We start from the raw sequence: 16,646 nt of genomic DNA, 5'->3' as shown, positions 1-16,646 counted from the left end.
TTACCACTCAACAAATGTTAGCTGCTCATTCAGTATTTTCTATTTAATGGAAAGCAAACAGTCCATTCAGCACCAGAAGAAAATTTAATTAGAACTTACACCAGGCACACATGATATCTATCACACATCAAGCCACCTCAAGTGTCTGTCACTTCAGATCTTACTTTCTCTCTGCTTGCACCCCTTCCCATCAGCAGTTGTACCACATCAGGGCCAGGAAAACCAAGGTCCTCTCTCCCTTCAAGCTCTGTGTAGGACTGTGATCTGTTGAGAAGAAAGAGATGTTCAGAAGAGCAGGAACAGAAGAAGCCAAGAAAGAGAAGAGAAAGGAAGAGAGAGGAGGGTCAAGCCCCAGTATTGCAGAAACATTAAATTAAATATTCACAAGTGACTGTTCAACAAAACGCTGCATAATTGTGTAGTTGAAGATAATTAGTTTTGTAATGGATTTACTTTGAAAAATGAATTAACAGCAAGTGTGTAAAGAAATGAAGTGTGCGTGGGAGGGGTGTATTTAAGGAGCTTTGGGACATGCTTTCATCCAGCCCAGGCTTTCCAACTTTGCCGTTCTACCTGCCGATTCAATTGGATAAAACAGAGAAAATACCTTAGTAGTGGGTGCTTCATGAATGGTCTTCTCCCTTCTTTCTCCCAATGACTGCATTAAGCTCAGCATCAGATCGGATTGCGACCTCTGCTCTGTCACTATCAGCTGTTTGGAGGGAATCTCTCTGAGCCTCCAAATAAAGCGCAACGCGGTAACCCTGACTCAGAGTGAATAAATGCCATGTCATAAATGTCTAGAGTGGGACAGTATCAGACACCCCCCCCCCCTTTCTTCTTTCATGCAGAGCCATCAGATTTCAGGAGTCTTAGTCTAGTGATTTCTCTAGCCCCACTGAAATCCTTGGGGACACCTTGCATTTCCTACCGTCTCCCTTTATTCTAAGGTCCTGGGGTGCCTAAATCCAGGAAGTGCAATCGAGAGTCACACAGCTTTTCCAAGTCAGGGCTATGCAGAAAGGCGAGCTCTCCCGCCTCCTAACTGCACCTTAGGACCGGCTTGCGCTGGGTGCCCGCTGCCTGTGCGCGCGCAGGCGGCCGGGCGAGCTGCAACCGCGGGGCCGAGCGCCCCCTCCCTGCTCCGCTCCCCCTCCTCCTCCCGATACAATGACTGGGCCGGAACAGCGCATCCGCCGAGCCTCATTGGCAGGGCCGCCCCGGCCCCCGGAGAGGCGACGGGCGGGGGCAGCGCAGACAGAGCGGTGGAGAGCTCCGGCTGACAGCGGCCAGAGGCTGGACCGAGGGACGCGGGGACACTCGGAAGGCGGCTCGGGGCTCCTCCGCGGAGTGTGGGGATCCTGGTGAGGACTCCGGGCCAGGGGATGCTGCAGGCTCTGGCTGCCAGGCTAGCCGCTGCAGAGTTGGACTGCGTGTCTCCGACGCTGAGCCCAAGCCTGGGCGGAGAGGAGGAGGACCGAGAGGAAGACAACCGCCGCGGGGGAAGGCGCCGCGCGCCGAGGAGTTGCGGGACTGGCGCCGAGCGGGTTCCCCGGGTCCCGCGCGGTGCGCAGCGCAGACAATAAAGTAGCAAGGCGACAGCCCCGCGCGTCAGAGGGAGGAGGCGGCTGAGCAGGTAGGTGGGTGACTGTCCCGGGGATGTCGGACCGCACTGTCACTGGAGGAGGGGGCCGAGGTTCACCTCGGGGCCGCAGAGTGCGCCCCCGGCACGGCGCGCAGATTGGGGACCCTCAGAGAAGGTCCCCTACTCCTGCTACAGGGAAGCCCCGCCCCAAGGCTCCAGGGCTGGTGCAGCCTAGACTGGAGTTTCTAGGCACTTGGCGCCGCGCTTTGGTGGCTCTGGCGGTGTGGTGACGGGAGAGCCACCAAGTTTGGCGCGTTCAAGGCTTTGATGCTAGTGGGGTTTGCGAAAGCGCCGCCTGGGACCATGAGCTTTTTGCTTTGGTGGGAGGTATGGAGAAGAACCGTTGAATCTCAGACCCGGTTGCCCGGAGATGCCCTCCGAAGGCAGTGGAAGAAGCAGAGGGGTCCCTGGCGTTAGCCGAGGGCACCCAGTGTTTGGCTTGGCTGCCCTTTGTAAATAGGCGTGTCACATCCTAGGCGCGCCTGTATTGGAGATGCTGTGTGCGTGTGAACCGCTCCCTGTCAATTTTCTGGAGTATCTCACTTTTCATTTTTATCCTGATAAAGCATATTTAGCCCTAATTTGAGAAGTGTTATTTCGTTTGGACTAGAGGCCAAAGTCTCCCTGTGCATGGCTCTCTTAAAGATGCTCCTGATTAGAGCTGGGTGCCATTTACAAAGGGGTAGAGCTGGACTCCAGTCTTCCCCGGTCTAAGAATTCAGTGACAGGAGGAGGTCTCTAGCTCTCCTTTGTGTGGCCGCTTCCTTCCTTCCAGATGTGAGAGGGTTGGGCTGGGCGCTTCTGGGTGCGGTAATAATTATCCAGAACATTCCTGAGATCTGCTAGGACTTGTAAACATACCAGGGCCAACTCCTCTGAACTTTGCCGGCTGACTTGATGTGTTTGCTGGTACCTAGAGGTCCGCGACTGCAGGGTGGCCCCTTGGGGAAGGAAGACGCCACGGAGCTGACAGCCACAGTCTCGGGAAAGCTGCATGATTCTTCAGGGTTAGCCTGAGCTTGCCCCAGAACTGCACCCGCCAACTCCGAGGATGTGTTAAAGATTACAGGGCAATCCCTGACATGCTGATTCTTGTCCCAAAGGGGGTGGATCTGAGGAACTTCCAAAGCCAGTGTCTGGAAGGGAAGAAAAACGTCTTCGCCTTACTTAAACCTCTCTAGCCGCCCTTTGATCTGTCACACACAGCATGCAGCGCGCTGAAAAGAACTGGGGAGAGCTGTGTTAGGCAGTCTGGCTGGCAGTTTGCAGGCTTCGTGAATAGTCCAATAGTAAGACAAACCCTAGAGGGATGTTGAGGACCATGCCATTAAGGCTTACTAGCAACTCATCTAACTTCATGTTAGGCTTCCTTAGCAGAGCAGGGTCACTAGAAGGGACCCTGTCACGTTCTGTTAATGATTATGAAGAAAAAACAAACAAATCAACAACAATAGCCACCTTGCCGTTTCTTCCTCATAAATTTAAGTTGATATTTAAGAGTTGATGGAGAATCAAGAGTTCCGTGTATTTTTGTTCCTTACTTCAGTGTTACAAAATAGCTAGCAGGTTATTCTGTAAACAAGAGCAGGCATATATAGGCACGTGTCTTGGAGCAGTACATATATTTCCCAGAGGAGGTCAAGAAAAACTGAGGGCTTCTTGGAATAGAGAAGATTTGTCATGTCGTTGGGACATCGTGCATGCGTTAACCAAACGCTTTATTTGCTTATAATTTGGTAATGTGGGTGGAAAGTATTTGGATAAGTCAATGGTGGAAAATGAAGAAGTCTACCTTTAACACTCTCACAATAAGGTTTAATTTTCATCATCCGCCAAATTCTCATAAGGTCAGGCTTCAGGGCATGCAAGTGTTTGCAAGATCACAAGTTTCCATGTTAGCTACAGAAAAGTTAAGGGTCCTCTTGTAGCACATATAGAACTACACTTGAGCCTAAAGAGTCTAGGAAAGGGTGGGCGGAGCTAACTTCACAGCCAGTCCAGAGTGTGGGGCAGGTTTTAGGGAAGAGCTGCCTGGTCTCAGAAGAATTTATCATTTCTAGTCTCTGTTTCTAGCAAAACTTAGGACTCCTTGGTGTCTGTCCATTTGGTGGCACAGATTTAATTAAGGCTTTGCAATGCTTTTGAGGGAAGAGAAAGGAAAATTTGGCTAACTGACAACACAAACAGGGTGCATGGAAGGCAGTTAAAAATATCTGATTGTCCTATCCAGTCTGCAAGGATTTTCAGAATTGCACATCTTTGCACACATAAGTAAAGGCTCGGAGTTTATTCTACAAATGATGGCTTTCTCCTCCTCTACCTGTCCTCCCCCACCCCTTTCTCTCTCTCCTTCCCTTCCTCACACTTAACAGTTTTATTTTGTTTTAGATGATCTTTTACTTGGTGATGAATTCATTTCTAAATTCTCAGGGCTTTCCCCCACCTTCTCTTCTAGCTAACGTGGGTCCTAGGCTATCAGAAAGATGTTTGCTAGATGCTTGATTAAAAAAAAAATCTTGGTAATTTGGGGGCTGAACTTATTTTCTTTTGTAAACTGCCTTCCTGAAGTTATAATGTCATAAAAAAAAAAAAAAAAAAAAAAAACCAAGTTCTTCCTTATGAACACAATTTCTAAATCTTATCTCGAAGGACAGTGTTTTCCAAAATGAAGGTCATAAATTCTATTTACTGGTCACAACCAATATTAAAAGACTATATGACAAGACAAGAGACTGGCTCCATAAGAAGTTGGTAAGAGTTCTGTGGCTTTATAGAACTTTGAGTCAGATTTATGGGGTGGGGCTGACGTTTATAAGTTTGGGGCTGCAGCATAGCATGTCATTTCACCGTGAGTTACTGTCAAAGTTTGAAATGCACTGCTATAGAGGGTGTGTATCTATCAGTATTGTTTTGCTAAGTGGGAAATATAGTTGTAAGTGGATTTAGGATACTTTATAGACATCACAAAAGCACGGTGTCTTTTCCTATGTATGGGTTTGTGTCATTAACAGGTTGGGGAGTACTTTGCTTAGAATGAAGAAACAACTTCAAGATCTGTTTTCTTCTCAGCTTTTAAAGGCCCTGCTTTTCTGTCTGTATACTGGGTTCCTTTTTGTATGATAAGAAGACTGGATAGTATAGCTGTTGTTGGTTTAGATGGATATGGTTTGAGTATGGCCCTCACAGCTTCATGGGCTGGAAGCCTGGTTCCCAGTATGGCCATAAGTAAAGGGCTTTGGTCATAGGGGTGCCAGCTTAGGAAGGGATTGGTCTAGTGTTTCTAGGACCTGGGTCAATACGAGAGAGAGAGAGAGAGAGAGAGAGAGAGAGAGAGAGAGAGAGAGAGAGAGAGAGAGAGAGAGAGGTGGCAACTGAATCTCTCAGTCTTCCCACCTTACTGTGTTACCTCTTTCCATCATGAACCCCCTAGCCATAGGCTCAAGAAAAGGGATCACATGATGTTGAACTTTTAGTCTCACAAACGGCAAGCTTTCTTTATAAGGTTTCCAGAAAAAAAAAAAAACAATCAGTCTGATTGACTTCTCTGGAGGAAGATCCTGTAGCAAATGACTTCTGGAGTAGAGAACTACAGGGACCATGTGATCTGTCACATGAATACAGTTGCTGGGGAAGAGAATTGTACACAGTCTGGGGCGGGTGTTTCAGCAAAGCACAAAGGGACTAATGAAGACAACTGATTCCTGTCTTCTTTGATGTCCTGCATAATGGAAGTCGAGCTGAGCTGTACTCCCGCAAATAGGTCATCAATATGGTTTTTCATGTGTATAAAGAAAACCCCAGCTGCCTCTGGACATGGTCAATATAGGGGCTTATGAGCTCAAAATGTAAAGCAGCTGAAATTGATAAGAAGCATGCTGCTTTCAATGGGACCTGAGGGAGGAAAGTAAATACATCAATTAAATATCCACAACACACCCAAGCCCCTCTTATCAGGGATGACCATGCTTGTTTCTACATGTGTGGGCAGATCTTGGGAAGCATTTATTTTAAATCAATTTTTTATTCTAATGTGATATAAATTATTTAAGTTGGTCTTGGAGGAGATTATTTGGAGAGTGCACCCCTTTAAGGCCCAGGGTGCTTAAACCAAATCCTCCATTGTGCAGCTCTTTAGCCCTGAGCTATGTGTTTGGGTCTGTGTTACTTTGCCCTTGGGGAATGCACTGCTTTTAATTGTCTCCCCGTCACTTCATATACAATTAGCCAGTGGGAAGAGAGCCCTAATTGTGCCTGGCTGCAAGGATAATGCTCACTCACAGCAGAGGGTCCTTCGAAGTAGGTTGATCATGCTGACTTGCCTTGGGTCAGTCCTGATTAATATCTGTGCCTCCAGTATGGATGATAAATTGCATGGTCACCCCACCTAGGAGGCTATTTTTTTTTTGAGGGCTATGATTAGGGTTTGTGTAATAATTTAAATTATTTAATAAAGTATTTCTTCGACCAAGAAGAGCTAAATGATTATGCTAAAGGATGTATGGTCACATGACCAAGGAGAAAGGAAATCTAAGATATCATTATCAAAATGCTGTAGGAGTTCTGTATCAGGGATATAGTTCTGCCCCCCCCCACACACACACACAAGGGATATTTGTAAATGTCCAAGAAATTTGTTGGTCGTCACCATTTGGGAGCAATGGCAGTAGAATCTAGTGAGTATAGGGCAGGGCTCTCAGAAAAGTCTGCAATACACTGGACACCCTACACCAAAGAAGTGCCCAGCCCCAATGCTGTGGCATGTGGTTGGGTAACCCTCTGATAAGCGACATTAGAAGGACAGGAAAAATGTGGTGGTTGTTTTCAGTCATTTGCTTGGAAGGATCTGGAATCACCTAGAGAGGAGTTATTGGTAAGGGATTAGGTTGGCTCATGGCCTTTCTCTGAGGGATTTCCTTAATTAGGTTCATTGAGGTGGGAAGACCTACCCTGGATATAGGTAACACCATTTCATTGAAAGGGTCCAGGCTGAATGAAAAGGAGAGTGTGGACTGCACTCTGGCATTGTTCTCTGTTTCTTTGTTGTGATGAACTCTATCTGAACCATGAGCCAGGAAGAAGACCCCTTCTCCCTTAAGTTGCTTTTTGTCAGGAGTATTTGATAAGCAACAGAAAAGCAACTGAGATAGAAGGAAGATGTTTGAGGCAAGAGGGTAATGCTATATGGGTGTTCATTTTGTGATAATTATTAGGCTATGTATTTGCATTCTTTAATCTTTTTTGTATGTGAAACATTTTTTAAAAAAGTTTTAAACAAGATGTGTTCACCAGAACTGAGGGACCAAACTCCTGATGCCTGATGATATAACTGTAAAGATTCCATAAATGATAGAACTAATAGTGACAGCATCAACTCATGTTCAGGTACACTGAGAATTACTCAGCTACGGCCTTGACATGTTCATTCCTTGTAGCTCTTCCCCTCATTTTAGTCTGTTTCCTGTTACTATAGCAAAATACCTGAGGCTGGGTATTACATAAGGAAAAGTTGATTCAGCTCAGAATTCTAGTGGTAAGAGCATTGCGTGGGCGCATGCGTATGATGACGGCATCGGTTCGGACAGCAAATGCTTGTGTGTGTGAAGAGAGCATGTGTAAAAAAGAAGTCACAGGCCAGATAAGAAACTATCAAGGGAAAATTCATCTTTTTCATAGAAACTCATTCTTGCAGGAACTTACTCCTTGAAGCCCTCCAAGCACCTTGACTCCAGGGACCTCATTTCCTTTAGGCCCCATGTCTTAGTAGTTTTCCCATTTCTCGGAACTGCCAGACTGGGAGCAATGCTTCCAACACATGAACCATTACGAGACACATTTAAACCATACTCAAACCATAGACCCCTTGCTCTCCACCCCTTCTATGGCCAAGAAGGCTCATTCTGAGATGATGACTGGACTCAAATCACCCAGTGTTTATTGAAGAACCAGAGCCAAGGCTGTGCTAGTGTTGTCTAGAGAAGTGGGGTCACCGTCAGGAAAGTTGGTTCTTGTGTCACGTGACCTTCTGGCGTACCACAACCAGCTCCCAAATCTAACTCTGTTGCTTACTAAACATGTGTTTTGAACAAGTGGCTTACCCTTCACGCCTCAGGTTCCCTCTCCGTAAGATGGAGGTGATCAGAGCTCCTGCTGTATCCAGCTGCTGTCAGGTTCAAATGATAAAATACTGCCTGATCTTGCTGGTGTCTGGAACCTATAACGCATTGACAACGGGGTGCAGCTCTGTGCTGGAAGGCTTGCCTAGTGTGTTTGAGGCCCTGGTTTGGATCCCAGTCTGGGGGTGGGGGGGGGACAACAATGGTCAGAGGAGGGGATTCAGCATCATCTGTCTGGAACACTGGCTTACATTAACATTCCTCTCTACAGAGGGAGCCTCCCACCTGGTGATGTCAGCAGCCTCCATGCAACCTCTGCGGAGTCTGTTAAACGCTCCCACACAATGTTTCCTTCATCCCCACCAGTCCCAGAGTTGCCCACACTTTACAGGGGTGGACATCAGGCCTGGAACGCTCCAGGACTTGTTCATGATCACATAGCTAGTGAGTGGTAGGCTTAGGGGGTTGGCAAATGCTGCCACTTTGGCCCAAAAGACCCCCTTTTTTATTGTCCCAGCATTCACGGTGCAAGAGCCTGGCTATCTCTCCAGGGAAAGCTCACAGGGAAAGTACAATGTGTCATGTACTTTCTCCTCCACTGTGTGGTCTGGCAGTAGGGGTGTGTAAAGGGCCACAAGAGCTACTGCTAATACAACATTTGTAAGAAACAAGGAAAAACATTCCTTTCTGTTTTGCTGAACAACCCTTTAGCAGAGTAGAGTTTTCAGCCATGCAATTTGACATGGGCAGTAAATATAAAACCCTCCCAAATCAGCCCTAAATATTTGGCTGCAGCAAGGAGGCCCCTGGCTTTGAAACTCACCAAGCAGCCTAGACAGTTATTGGAAATAATTATGCCTCTGCCACAGCATGCGGCCCAATCACAACCCTCCTGAATCAAAAGGCCTTTCTGGAAATACCAGCATCCATCTTCCAGCTGGTGCTTCCAACAGCCAACAGTGTCCGTGGGGGGGCAAACAATAGATGGGGCCAGGAATTGTTTTTAGCTTTTCCTGGTTGCACCTGACCGAGCCCAGCCCATCAGTTCAGTCATTGCAAGGGAGCAGAAGCAGCCATATGTGACCAGAATGCCAGGCACCCACAGGCACCGAGTTTAAACAGCCAGCTCTGGTCCTGCTTTATCCAAGTTCAGTGCTGGAGCAGAATTCTGCTAGATGGAGGAGGAGCTGGGGAGAAAAGAGGTGAACTGTGGTCTAGAATTGGCAGCAGTTAGAGAATCAAGGCAGAGGATACGGTTCGATGGGAATGCACTTGCTTAGGCATGCTCAAAGCCCTGGGTTCTAGTCTCAGCAACACAAGAAATAGGGAAAAAAAACTTTTGAAAAAATCAGTAAGGCAGAGTTCACACACACACACACACACACACACACACACACACACACACACACACACCGTGGCAGTAAGGTGACAGGAGGTGCCATAACTAGCTTTCTGAGTTTGTCAAACACGTGGTGACTCCCACAGCCTGTAAGTCTTTGAATCACGAATATGCACACCATTTTTTTATAGCATCAAACTTTTGCAACTTTAACATTTTTTTTAAAGTTCCCAGATAAATGCTCCTTTAAAGGGGAAGTTTCTGTAGTGTGACTATTTCAGTAAAAATCACTTGCTGTCCAGTTAAAAACGGCATTTAGTGTCACTGGTTCTATCAAATCGCCTTCCCGTGTTTAGATACTTTTCAAAACAGGGCAGTGTGGCTTCTGAATACATCAGAAGACACAGGGGGCATCTGAGGCCATCACACATGCTCCAATTGGCTCCATTTAAATGTGTGAAGTAAAAACCAGGGTCCTGATAAACTAATGAAAGCCATGTGTCCCCGACTGGAACACAGAACCTTGTCCCAGTGAGGCTGTAAGACTTAAATTGAGCACATAGCACAGTTATTTGCTCTAACTGTGTTAAATTAATTCAATTTGTATTTCGAAGAGCAAGAGAAAAAAAAAAAAACCCATGTTGTTTTCAATCTCCCTCCATGGCCACGGTCTTGCTCTCCCTTCCCCATCTGAGAGGGTTGGGCTCCAGTGTTCTGGAGGCCAGGGTGACTCGGACAAAGAGTAAGGCACTGTGTTTGTTTTGAATGATTTGGCTGCTGGAGACAGTTCTAATCATGAGTGCATCTCACGGTACGCTCCAGCTTTGTCTTCCTTGCAGACTCACACAGAAAAGTACTCTGTGTAAATCTCAGAGAAAAGCTGCAGATACAGTCATGGTAAATGATAGTTTAAAAGTGACAGTTGGTCAGAAAGACCACATGAGCCTTGATTGATGCTGTTGCTATACAGTCTGACAGAAGTTCAAGTTTGACTGCCTGCAGACTGCACCACGCATTTTTTTTTCTGCCCTGTGTGCAGTTTCATTTCTATTACTGATGTCCAGGAATCAGCAATACATTTCACCTAAGACGTTCTTTCCCAGGCGATGAAGACCCACCTCTTTGTAGTCACATTATCTTTTGCTTGAGCTGTCTCTAATGGCACATGCTTGTTTGGTTGGACAGTGTTAATGTGACTACATTTTCCATGTACTTAGCTTTATCATGATAAATATCACCCATGGTTCCTTGCTGTCATCCCGCTGGATGGTGTGGGGCTAAATGCCTCTTCAAAACTAGCCAACAACTTGGAGCATGTGGCAGGGCACACACCTATCACCCATTCAGGAGGCAGAGGCGGGTGGGTCAATGGGAGTTCCAGGCCAGCCTCTACTACATCTGGAGACCCTGCCTCAAAGATAAGTAAATTAGAGGCAGGTGATGTAGCTCAGTGTGTAGAGTGCTTGCTCAGCATGCACAAGGCGCTGGGTTGGATTTTCCAGCACCACATAAAATTAAGAGTGGTGGTTCAGGCCTGCAATTTCATCACCTGGAAGACAAATAGAAAGATCAGGCATTCAAAGCCATTCCCTGCTACCCAGTGTTATGGGACAAAACTTCTCTTGGGGAGATGTATCACACACACATTTATTCTTTCCAGATAGGGATCCCATGACAGACCGAAGTATGGGTACCACCCAAGTCCAATGTTGTGAACCAGTGAGTTTTACTGGGGTTACTTACAGGAATATGGGTGAGGGATAACTTACAGGAGCAGAAGTGACTCAAAGACAGCTGCATCCCCAAAGTCCACTCCAGCATGGGTGATGGCTCATAGAACTGGGAAGCTGGAGCACACTGTTGTAGCTGGAAAGTTTCTCTCCCGGTCCCGGCAAGCCCCCACAGTCTTGCAGCCCACTTATAAAATAATCACTCAGAAGCTTATATTAATTAAAATTGTATGGCCTAATGACTCAGGCTTCTTGCTAGCTAGATCTCACATCTTAAATTAACCTATTTCTATAAATGCATAACTTGCCATGTGGCTCATGGCTTACTGGTATCTTTACATCTTGCTTCTCATGGTGGTGGCTGGCAGCGTCTCCTGACTCAGCCTTCCTGTTCCCAGAATTCTCCTCTCTGCTTGTCCCACCTATACTTCCTGCCTGGCTACTGGCCAATAAGTATTTTATTTATTAACCTATCAGAGCAACACAGTCACAGCATACAGAGCAATATCCATGGCACACTGTACAGCCTGCAGGCAGCTCAACAGTTTGGAGAGTGTCCTTTCCAAGTGACTCTGCTCTTAACCTCTTCCAGGCAGCTTGGCTGGTTTCTGCTTCTTCCAGGCAGCTGGTTTGGTCTTGCTCTTCTTTGTAGCTTTGGCCATCTAAGTGTTGAGTAACTGTTTCCTCCGAGATTGGAATATTACATCCTGCACTGAAGTTCCTAAGTAAAACAACTCAAGATAGCTTCGGAAGTTTCTGAAACTGACCAGTTTCCCTAGACTCCTCCCTTCCAGAGTAAGCAATAAAAATTTCAGAGTTCCTGTCAGGGGAAGGAGAGTCCAACTGCAAAGAAGACTCAGTCAATCCAAGCTTTGAAGAAGACAGCTGCCTGAAAGAAGCAGAAACCAGCCAAGCTGCTTCAAAGAGGTTTAGACCAACTGAAGCACCTGGGGAGGACTCTTTCCAACCTGTTGAGCTGCCAGCAGTCTTGCAGTGTGTTCTAAATTCTCAGCTTTTGTGAGCTGTCACCCATGCTGGGGTAGGCTTTTGTGACACAGCTGTCTTGGAGTCATTTCTGCTCCTATAAGGAAGCCCTGACCCATATTCCTGTAAGTAACTGTAGTAATACTTTCTTTTTCCCCCTTTTTTTAAATTAACAGATTTTTTTCTATTCATTTTACAAGCCAACCACAGATTCCCCTGTCCTCCCTCCTCCCACCTTCCAGCCTTCTCCCCAATCCATGCCCCATTCCCACCTCCTCCAAGGCAAGGTCTCCCATGGGGAATCAGCAGAGCCCGGTATATTCAGTTGAGGCAGGTCCAAGCCCCTCCTCCCTGCACCAAAGCTGTGCAAAGTGTCCCACCATAGGCACTAGGCTCCAAAAAGCAGACTCATACACTAGGGACAGGTCCCAATCACACTGCCTGGGGTCCCCCTAAACAGTTCAAGCCAAACAACTGTCCTGCTTATCCAGAGGGCCTAGTCCAGTACCATGGGGGCTCCTCAGCTATTGGTCCACAGTTCATGTGTTTCCACCAGTTTGACTAGTTGTCTCTGTACTTTTTCCATTCATGATCTCGATATCTCTTGCTCATAGAATCCCTCCTCTCATCGATTAGACTCCCGGAGCTCTGCCTGGGACCCAGACATGGATCTCTGCATCTACTTCTATCAGTCACTAGATGAGGGTTCTATGATGACAGTTAGGGTATTCAGCCATCCAATCACCAGAGTAGGTCAGCTCAGGCACCCTCTCAACCATTGCCAGTAGTCTATGGTAGAGTCATCTTTGTGGATTCCTGGGAACCTCCCTAGTACTCTGCTTCTCTCTATTCCCATGGTGCCTTCATTTATCATGGTATCTTTTTCCTTGTTCTCCCACTCTGTTCCCGTTCCAGCTTTTATTTGTCTAAAAAAAAAAAGTTTCATCTCTAACATAGTAAAATTATACAGAATAAGAACAATTATCAGATAAGAATTACATTCACAATGGCCAGTCCATTTGTATTTAGCAAATTCAGAGAAATTACTTTATTAACTATTCTATCTTAGTGAGTCCAAAGTTTTATACCTAAATCATTTTCTATCATAACTTGTATTATCATCCTAAAATATCTTTTTAGACCGAAACGTCTTCTTAGATAAACAACTTAAGCTTTTATGTTTCTCAAACATAAATTTTACATCTCTTATGTAAGTTTCTTTACTGAATTTGGTAACAAAGAAAACTATAGCTATCAAACCTTCAACCCCATCAAAGATCCAAGAAGAATATAATATTACCTCAGTAAACAGGAAGTGCAGAGCAAGCAACTTCCAAAACTCTAGAAATGACAGAAACAGCTGTCTGCCTGAACAGTTACCCAAGATTCCTCTGCGAGGTTGGGGCATCCATCTTTGACCTGCAGACCTAGAATATCTGATAGACTTTTCTGTGAAGCAGGAATATTAAAGGATTGTCCTACTTTGACTTGGTAAAGTTTAGCAGTCACCTTCTTTTGTGTCCTGCTTATTCAATTTGGATAACATATTGTCAGCAATTGAGGCAAGGGAAATTTCTTGTCTAGTGACTAACTTTGCCACAATGAAAGCAAACTCCATATAAAGGTTCTTCAATGCTCATCATCCTTTTTGTGAAGTAAATTGATGCTACTAGGAGCAGAAGTGACTCACTGTCATGAAAAGTCTTATGTTATTAAAACATCTTAAATGCCATATTCTGTAGGTCTCTGAAGTGTTTGAAGACCACCTATTTAAAATATTCTGTTTACCCTTGAAAACATACCTAACATGACTACAAATTTGATTATTATAGATGATTAATTACTAACCTGCATTTCTAAATTATTCTAAATAGTTTATAATAGTAAATTTTAAGGACTAAAAATTTACATTACATTGTTAAATGAGCTGAATAGGTACAATACCTTAAACAAGAGTAGAAATATACATACAATATAACAAAAAAACTTAAATTTGTATCATACAAAAATCCTTACCAGTGTAAAATATTTGAGACTAGTAGCTGCTTTTTAGTTTAAAGTTTAGATTCAATAATATATCCATTTATTCTATCATTCCTATAGCCTCCCTTTTTCTTTTTAGAAAAAAGATCCTTGAATCCAACTCCTTTGCTTAGTTTTCTCCCTTACCATTACCAGTAACAATTTGCAACCAACCCCCCTAAATGATGACAAACATCCATAACCCATCAAACCACTGAAAAGTACTCACCGCTGCTTCTTGAGAATGTGGGTGAGACAGGGTTTCTCTATGTAGCTTTGTGCCTTTCCTCAAACCCACTTTGTAGACCAGGCTAGCCTTGAACTCACAGACATCCACCTGCCTCTGCCTCCTGAGTGCTGGGATTAAAGGCATGCACCTCCACCACCCAGCTGGGTGTCATGTTCTTAAAATTATTTACTGTTGTCTGTGGGCAATGGCACCTTTAGGGGACCCTCATAAAACTGTGATAATGGTCAAGTCCTGGGAGAGCTAGCTGTATTATTTTTGTTCAGTCTCTGTGTGATAGGAAAATATAGAGCTTATCTGAAGTCCTGGCTGGAGTAGTCTGTGAGGCTGGATCATCTCAACTAGCAGCTTTGATGTTGTTCTCGATGCAGAATTTTGAGGAAACTGCAACAGAGGCATTCTAAGAGGCTGGATCATCTGGGCTACTTGTCTTCATTGGTGTCTGGTCTTTTTTTAATGAAAACATACAGACTTGTAAAGATAACATATATATCTGCATTAAAACAAATATAGGACTGTGATGTGCACAAGTCAGCTAAAGATGATTTTTTGTTTTATGAGCCGGTAAAAAGCACCTATTAACTTTATAAGTCTGTGTGGACTGTCAAACCTTTATTCATGCCATATGAAAGGATGGCATGTAATAATAAGTCATGAGGACTCTGTAGCCAACAAGACTTATGTCTTATCGAGTCTCAGAACTGTTCCCATAATAGCGGGATCAGCATATACATTACCTGTCTTATAGTTTTTCTTGGTTTCTTTCTTCATGTCTGCAGATATGATTTTCAGGAGGTCTCCCCTGGTCAAATCTAATCATTAATTTTGAAGGAATACATAGCTTTTTGTTTCCTATGGAAACAAAACCATAATCTCTCCCTGACCACAATGTATTTTCTGACTTCCATTCTCAAGTTAAGACATCTTTAAAATATATAGGCTGATTTAATTCAGTAGTTTTTTCCCACAATCCAATATCTCTCAGCAGCTGCCATTTTTTGTTCATTAGCATTTTAAAAATTCAAAGTTAAAAAAGCACCATGCAGGATCCAGATGCCCTCTGTATTTCCCATCTTTAAGTGCCCTTTTTAATTACTTTAATCTTTATTTAAAGACTTTATTATGTTTAAACTTTATTATTTCTATGAGTGTCTATACCCATTTTCTTTTCTTTCTCCAGCACCTAAGCACCTTTTTAAGCATACTGCACCTTTGTAGAGATATTTTTCTGTCTGGACCTTGCTTTACTGTTCATCTGCAGTCTTCTCTCACCACATGAGCCAAACCTGAAACTGCTGAGCTGTTGCTGCAGTGTGACACTGGTGGCTGACTCTGCCCCACTCAGGTCTGTGAGAGCCAAGCTTTATGCCCACAGGCAACAGCTGGAAGCCACGCCTCTGTATGCTGCCAGCACTGGCCTACCTGAGAGACTGTGGGACCAGGAAGCCACATCCAGCTCCTTCTCCAGAACTTTGCTAAGCTTTCTCAGGCACTATGTGTGGATATGTGAGCCTCCACACTGGATGTCATCTGTAGTAGTACTTTCTCATCGAGACGGCCATCCCACAAATAATGACATGGAGACTATTATTAATTAATGAAAGCTTGGCTTTAGCTTGGGCTTTTCTCCAACTAGCTCTTGCAACTCCAATTGACCTGTCTCTATTAATCTGCATTCTGCCATGGTGACTCGGTCACCCCAGCTCTGTACTGTATGTCCAACTTCCTCAAAGTGCCTCCTGGATCTTTCCTTCCTGTGTGTCTTCTCTACCCAAATTGCTGGCTTTGCTATGTCTAATTCCAGTCAGCTTGTTATTGACTCTGCTCCCTGATTCAAGGTAAACTTTACTGACAGCCTTCAGTGTCACAGTGTGATCAAAATACCCCCAAAGAGGTAAGCCCAATAAAACTCACTGGTTTACCAAGTTGGACTTCGGTGCTATCTGTACTCTGGTTTGTCATGGGTTCCCTGTCTAGGGTTGGTAGATGTGTGTGTGTTGAATCTCCCTAGGAAACGTTTTGTTACACACACACAGTGAGTCTGAGGCCAGCCTGAAGTTCATGAGACTCTGTCAACAAATACATAAACAGATTAAGAGATTTTGCTTCCCAGCAACTAGTTCCATAGACTAGTCAGCAAATGGCTGGCAGCTCACTTAGACATTCACGCTTAGGAGCTCAGCTAAGTGGTCCAACCCCCTGGGCAATGGGCCGTGTTACTCCCTCCCCTTTCACCAGGGATAAGATGGAGGTGGAGCAGATAGACCTAGGATTTGAGCCTGAAGCCAGGTCCCTAAGTGCGCAGCGCCTCTTGCCAGGTTTTAACTTGAGCCAAGTAGCTCCTCTCTGCCCTTTGAGTACTCCTGATTCTCCCTTTGCTTTGAAGGCTTTCAGTTCAGGGGAGGGGCTGTGATTAGATCTGTGCATCTTTGATGTGGCATTTTTGGTATCTTTCTGCACAGGTGGAGTTCTGCTGATTTCTGAGTTCCTAGACATCTTCTGCACAGTTGCAGTTTCTGAACGTCTTAACTTGTGCATTTAGCTTTGGGGCCTGGGGCTTTGGGAA

The 16,646-nt window shown here is 45.0% G+C and overlaps 1 protein-coding gene across 2 annotated transcripts in view; it reads left to right on the top strand.

The window, feature by feature from the left end:
• The first annotated feature begins 1,186 nt into the window (after positions 1-1,186).
• Frmd4b (FERM domain containing 4B) overlaps positions 1,187-16,646 on the top strand; it is a 334,065-nt gene continuing 318,605 nt past the window's right edge. The window contains exon 1 of one of the 2 annotated variants that reach the window (XM_028855580.1): positions 1,187-1,636. The gene's annotated coding sequence lies outside the window, so the exon portion shown is untranslated. The remainder of the gene's footprint in view (positions 1,637-16,646) is intronic. The other variant, XM_037203941.1, reaches the window with a different exon arrangement.

This window comes from Peromyscus leucopus, chromosome 3 (assembly GCF_004664715.2).
Source record: "Peromyscus leucopus breed LL Stock chromosome 3, UCI_PerLeu_2.1, whole genome shotgun sequence".
Classification (NCBI taxonomy): Eukaryota; Metazoa; Chordata; class Mammalia; order Rodentia; family Cricetidae; genus Peromyscus; species Peromyscus leucopus.
This window is presented reverse-complemented; position numbering and strand designations above follow the sequence as displayed.